The sequence below is a fragment of the Gekko japonicus genome, unplaced genomic scaffold (genome assembly GCF_001447785.1).
Source record: "Gekko japonicus isolate JY-2015 unplaced genomic scaffold, Gekko_japonicus_V1.1 scaffold9696, whole genome shotgun sequence".
Taxonomy (NCBI): domain Eukaryota; kingdom Metazoa; phylum Chordata; class Lepidosauria; order Squamata; family Gekkonidae; genus Gekko; species Gekko japonicus.
This window is the reverse complement of record NW_015205899.1, coordinates 1-5,921: the sequence shown is the minus strand read 5'-3', so window position 1 is coordinate 5,921 and position 5,921 is coordinate 1. Positions and strand designations below refer to the sequence as shown.

General features: G+C 45.3%; 1 pseudogene; it reads right to left on the bottom strand.

The window, feature by feature from the left end:
* Nucleotides 1-2,916: 2,916 nt before the first annotated feature.
* On the bottom strand, nucleotides 2,917-3,592 carry LOC107125071 (annotated as a pseudogene).
* Nucleotides 3,593-5,921: the final 2,329 nt, after the last annotated feature.

The window sequence follows — 5,921 nt, the reverse complement described above, 5'->3', positions numbered from 1 at the left end:
TTCTCTTTGAGAGCAATTCGGCTAACATGTGTGACCACAGCCTAGGTCTGAACATGACCAGTTGGAATTGTGAACCTTTCCTAGTTTGACTTCAGTACTCACTGAGGAAGGAATATGCTAGTGTTTAACAGTTAAACATAAATGGAAGGATTTCAAGGCAACTATGGCTGTTTCCACATGTTTTGTCGTACCTTGCTTTTCTTAGAGCTGCAGTGTTTTGGGGAGCAACCAGATGAAGTTTGTCCTTTTGCTGTTTCTGTTACCTTTATCCTGCTTTGCTGCAACCCTTCTCTGGTTTGGTATGATCTTTTTTGGAAAGATTGACGTTAAAGTGTGTTTGGACATCAATTGGACAGGAAGGTGTGCATTTTTCTGGTCCCTCCCGCATTGGCATTATTTTCCTCAGTGCTTGGGATGGCCATTCCCACACACATGCAACAGAGGGTTTGGGGACATTTTAAAATTTGTAATAGCTATATTGCTATAGCATTATAATTATATGATGCAACTATGGACTGTTTTACTGCTTTCTTTTAAAAAAATCTCTAGCTGTTTTGATTGCAGAGTTATAAAGGAAAAGGCAATAGTTTTACATTTCTCTATATAACTCCTCAAACAAAAGATTTGTTGTTGTTATTTTACTTCATGTATACCCCACCTTTCTCCCGAATGTGAAAGTGGTTTATGTGGCTCTCCAGAACCATATAAGCAGCTTATGTGGTTCTGTCCAGTGTTCCCCCTTAGCTGAGTTAGTGTGAGTTAGCTCACAGTTTTTTATCCTCCAGCTCACACATTTTTGCCTTAGCTCAGGAAGGATGGCTCCAGAGCAAACTAATTTATGCAGTAGCAAAATTGCTCACTCACAACTTTAATGCCAGTAGCTCACAAAGTAGAATCATTGCTCACAAAACTCCATAGCTTAGAGGGAATATTGGTTCTGTCCTCCATTTCATCCACACAACAACCTTGTGAGGTAGGTGAGGCTGAGAGTGTGTAACTGGCAAAAGACCACCCAGCAGGGAAATGAGCTTGGGTCTCTCAGAACCTAGTCTGGCACTCTAAACACTACACCGCATTGGCTAGAGTCTTACTTTTTAATAAAACGATAGCGCTAATAAAATTATGCTGCTGTAGCTATTTCCATTTTTTAAAGAGCACAGAAACAGCCCGCCTTCAGTGACAGGTGTGTGGCAGTAACAGAAGTCTGAGGCAAGGAAAGGGCAGGGAAAATATCAGTGTGAATGCACCATTGCCACTGTGAATGCCTCCACAAGAGCAAGAACTACACAGAGAAAAATCTCTGCATGGAAGCAAACAATGCCAGTTACCAACTTTCCAGACACAACACTATACAATACCCTTTTCTGTCTAGAGCTCGTCAGTCTGACAGTAACCGTGTCTGAAACTGCACACAAAACAATACTTACAAACATCTGAGTTTGTATATACAGATTTAAACTAGGAGAAATTGCATAAGATTCCCTAGTCCATTTTTTTTTGAAGCAATGGTATTTAAATGTGCACAATATAGGCTTATGCTATAATAATTCTTACCATCTTCATCTGATGGGAAAAGATACAAACCTTCCTTAGTCCTGAACACTCTTGTTCCTTCACTACTTGTTCCTTCACACATGCAGCAATGTGTTCAGTGTCAGGTCCTAACTTTACTTGACAACTACATAAGTAGGCATCATACAGAAGCATTTCTATTTAACACATTAGTGGGGAATAGGGTTGCCAGGTCCCCCCAGCTTCCAGCGGGGGAAAGTGGGTAGGGTGGCCAGATCCAGGTTGGATAATTCCTGGAAGCTGGGGGAGGGAGCAGGGAAAGTGCAGGTACCTCAGTGGGCTACAGTGCCATAGAGCCCACCCTCCGAAGCATCCATTTCCTCCAGGGGAACTGATCTCTGTAGTCTGGAGATGACCTGTAATTCCGGGGCGTCCCAAGCTCCCACCTGGAGGCTGGCCTCCCTAGTGGAAAAACTGTGATGTGCCATCATCACATTAGCATTTCCTTGTTCTGGCAAGTGGCAGCTGAAAGGGTGACGTCACACATCACCTTATTTCCCACGTACATAAAAAAATGAGGAACAAAGAGACTCTCCGTGCCATCTGAAGGAGATTGTTTCCGAGGGGAGCCATCTTGGTCTGCAGCAGAAGAGTTAGATTAGTGAGTCCAGTAGGACCTTAGAGACCAAGACTGTTTCCAGGGCATAAGCTTTCATTAGCCAAATCACCCTTCATTAGGGAACTCTACTCGTGTCTCATGAAGGGAGCTTTAACTCTCAAAGGTTTATGCCCTGAAACTTTCATTGGTCTCTAAGGCGCTACTGGACTCACATCTAACTATCCTAAGCAGAATGACAGCTTTTGAAGTGAATGAGTTTAGAAGGGTGGAACTCTCCTGAAGATGGCACTGTCAGCTTCTACCAATTTGGATTGACCTATAGTCCACTGTACTCCTTTGTTATGAGCCAGAAATTAACTGGAGCCACTGAGTGGATTGGAATTGCCCCTATTTTGAGGGGCTTTGTATTATTGAAATCCTTTTTTAATGTAGCTCTGCTCTACAATAGTTCCTTATGTCACCCTTTCAGTACCAGAAAATGGTAAATGAAGTTCTGCTTCATGGGGGTTTTAAGGCAAGAGAAGAGCAGAGGCAGTTTGCCATTCCCATCCTCTGGTCCCGCTGGTGGACCTCCTCATGGCATCTGTGTTTTGCCCACTGTGTGACACAGACTGTTGGACTGGATGGGCCATTGGCCATGGGCTTGATCCAAGATGGCTTCTCTTCCATTCTTATGTTCTCTGACAAGCTTGAGCTAGTTTGGGCCCCAGAAAAGGTAGTATGTGGGTTGTGTTCTGTAATAAAAGAAGTCTGCTGTGTAATTTGGGAAAAACAAAGTGCCTCACCTTTCAGAAACAGGTAGTTTACAAGAACCATTTCAGTGCCTGGGTCAAGACCCTTGACAACTTCCACTAATTTCCCATTGGTTTTCTTCTCTATGTAGCTGTTGATCTGGTTCATGGCTTCTTCGGTGTTCTGGAAATCAGCCTGCACAATATCTGATTGGAGCATATCACGAGCCTTAGCCATGACCTTCTGTTCCACTGGGAATTTGTCCGTTGAGAAAAGGGCATTCCCAATACTCAGTTCAATTTGAGCCTGTGGCCGATTGTAGGAGGTGGTGGAAACCATCATCTATCTCCTTCTTGCTCATCACAGACTGGTTAAAGCCCATCCCTGAAAAAATCTGATCTAGCGTGACCCCATTAGCGCCCAGGGTCACGAGCATAAAGGCGGTGGAAATGCTCACTGGAGAAAAGAAAATGTTTTTGCCAGCAGCCTCGGGAGCTATCTGGCGGTAGAATTTAAAGGCAAAGTCAGCACTGTTTGGGGCTATCTTGAGGCAGGGCATATGGCCACTCTCCTGGTGACTTTCAGGGTGGGGGTGCTCATCCTCTGGATGTTCATGCCCATCGTGGCCACCCTGGTGTCCGGGGACATGATGACAGCTGGCAAGTGCACAAAGACCAGCAAGTAGCAAACACAGGTGGAAGTTAGACATGGTGCCCTTTTGGAGAGGATCTGTTAAGAAAACAAGAACAGCATTCACACTGAAGACTTCAAGAACATAAAAAAAAGATGTTTATTGGTGCTGTGATTAAGATACCACTGCTGGACCTCCTGATGGCAGCTGGTATTTTTGGCCACTGTGTGACAGAGTGTTGGACTGCGATTAAGACATGTAACCTTAAACCTCGCCTTCACAGATTAGAGAAGACACAGACTGGGTCTGGAGTCCCTGCCTTGTGTCACAGTCAGATGTGACTTACGGGGTCTCCTCATAGCACGTGTGGGGATCCCAGTTTTGATTGGGAACATAGTACGTATTGTGCAGGTGTGTCGAACTTATTTGTTACCAGGCCAGATCTGACATAAATGGGACTTTGTGGGGCCAGGCAATGCATGTCATAAAATGTAATGCCAGGTAGCAGAGATATAAACTTTATAAATATAAAAGATACAAACACAACTAAAGATATTATCAGAGGAGGTTAAAGGAGAAAGCTCTGCTCCGTGGTGCTCCTGCAACTTCCCAGCACTGCACCCCTTAGTAACTGACTGACACACAAATATGCTGAGGCTTCTCCAGCTCATTCTCAGCCCAGTGGACGTCTCTCCCTCTCCTCTTCCTCATTTTTCCTCCCAGCTGCTTTTCTCCTTCCCAGGCAGGGAGGGATTTCCCTCTTTCTCCTTGTCTCTTATGAGGCTGCCTCCTTTCTAGGAATCTGGGCTCTGTCCCTTCCTGCCCAGAAATCTTCTTATAAACTCACAGACGGCCCCTTTCTGCCTGTTTCTGAGATGGGTGGATGCTTGGCAGGGCAGCCTCATGCAGAGTTCCTCCAGATCAGCCCCATCGAGCTGCATAGGGCATTGTGGACAGCAGCCTAGCCTCATGGAGAGGACAGGACACATTTTTCCTTCCTCTGTAGCACTGAAAGGGTTTAACCCATCAAACTGCTTGCTGGAGAGGCCGGACAGAGTCCTTGGGAAGTAGCCCTGCAGCCGAGGAGACCTGAAGAGGTAGTCAAGCAACAGGCTGCCTCCTTGGAGGAGAGTCACACAATGCCCCCTTCAATTCCCAAAGCCCTCCCCCCTCCCCAGAAAATTTCCTGGCTACGGGGCTGCCACCAGCACTTGTGCAAATCATTCTGACCACCAAACTTCTGTAATACCATGTCAGAAAATAATCTTTCAGTACTTACGTTACATTCAGAGGTGGCTACCTGAAGATGAGGGGTGAGAAAGATCCCTATGTTGGTCTATCATTTATATGGTGGGATACTGTTGAGTAATGTATGCTTTCCATTAAATATTAAGCAGAGAGGAAAAAGATTGGTCCAAGAAGAACAAATATTGATCAAGAGTTACTTTTCATGGACACCAGGGGTCCTAAGTTCATTGCTGGTTGTCCCCTAGAGCAATCTACTATAGCAAAGATCACACATTAGCTCAAGCTCCATTTCTGGCCCCCAATCAGGACAAATGCCAAGTCTCCTTTCTTGGGACTTGGTGTCTAAGAGTAGCTATTTGATCATAAGTTTGCAATCCACAAAACAATGATTGTGCAGTATCCCCACTGAAGTCACTTTGCTTGCTCCTTTGTAGCCTCCATGCCTCTAAACCAGGGGTGACCAAACTCCGGCTTAGGAGCCACATGTGTCTCTTTCACACATAAAGAAGAAGAAGAGGAGGAGGAGGAGGAGGAGATTGGATTTATACCCCACCCCTCACTCGCAGTCTCAGAGCGGCTTACAATCCCCTTTCCCTTCCCATCCCCGCAACAGACACCCTGTGAGATAGGTGGGGCTGAGAGAGCTCTGAGAGAACTGCTCTTTCAAGAACAGCTCTGACAGAACTATGGCTTGCCCAACGTCATCCAGCAGCTGCAAGTGGAGGAGTGGGGAATCAAACCTGGTTCTCCCAGATTAGAGTCCACGCACTTAACCACGACACCAAACTACACCAAAATTGTGCGGCTTCTGGCAGGGTGGTTGGGGAAGTGAAGGGGAAGCATGCCTCTCTGATTAGAGAAAGAAAGCAACTTTAAATGCGTTCTCAAAGACACCCCCCCAGGGTGGCTTGGAGAAGGCATTTGTCTCTTGAAATCCCTTCTCCAAGCCAAACCAGCTGATGTGGGTGCATAGTGGGGAATGGAGAAAACATTTAAAGTTACAGTTGCTTTCTTTCCACATCTTTGCACCCTTAGACGCTTGATTGAGTCAATTAAAAATTGTAAAATAAATGGGTTTTATTAGGGAAAATAATTTAGATATTTACACTAAAATCAAGGATTGCAAGCATACAGGAAAAAACAAAAAGACGTTAGCAGACAGATAGAGGGGTGGGGAAA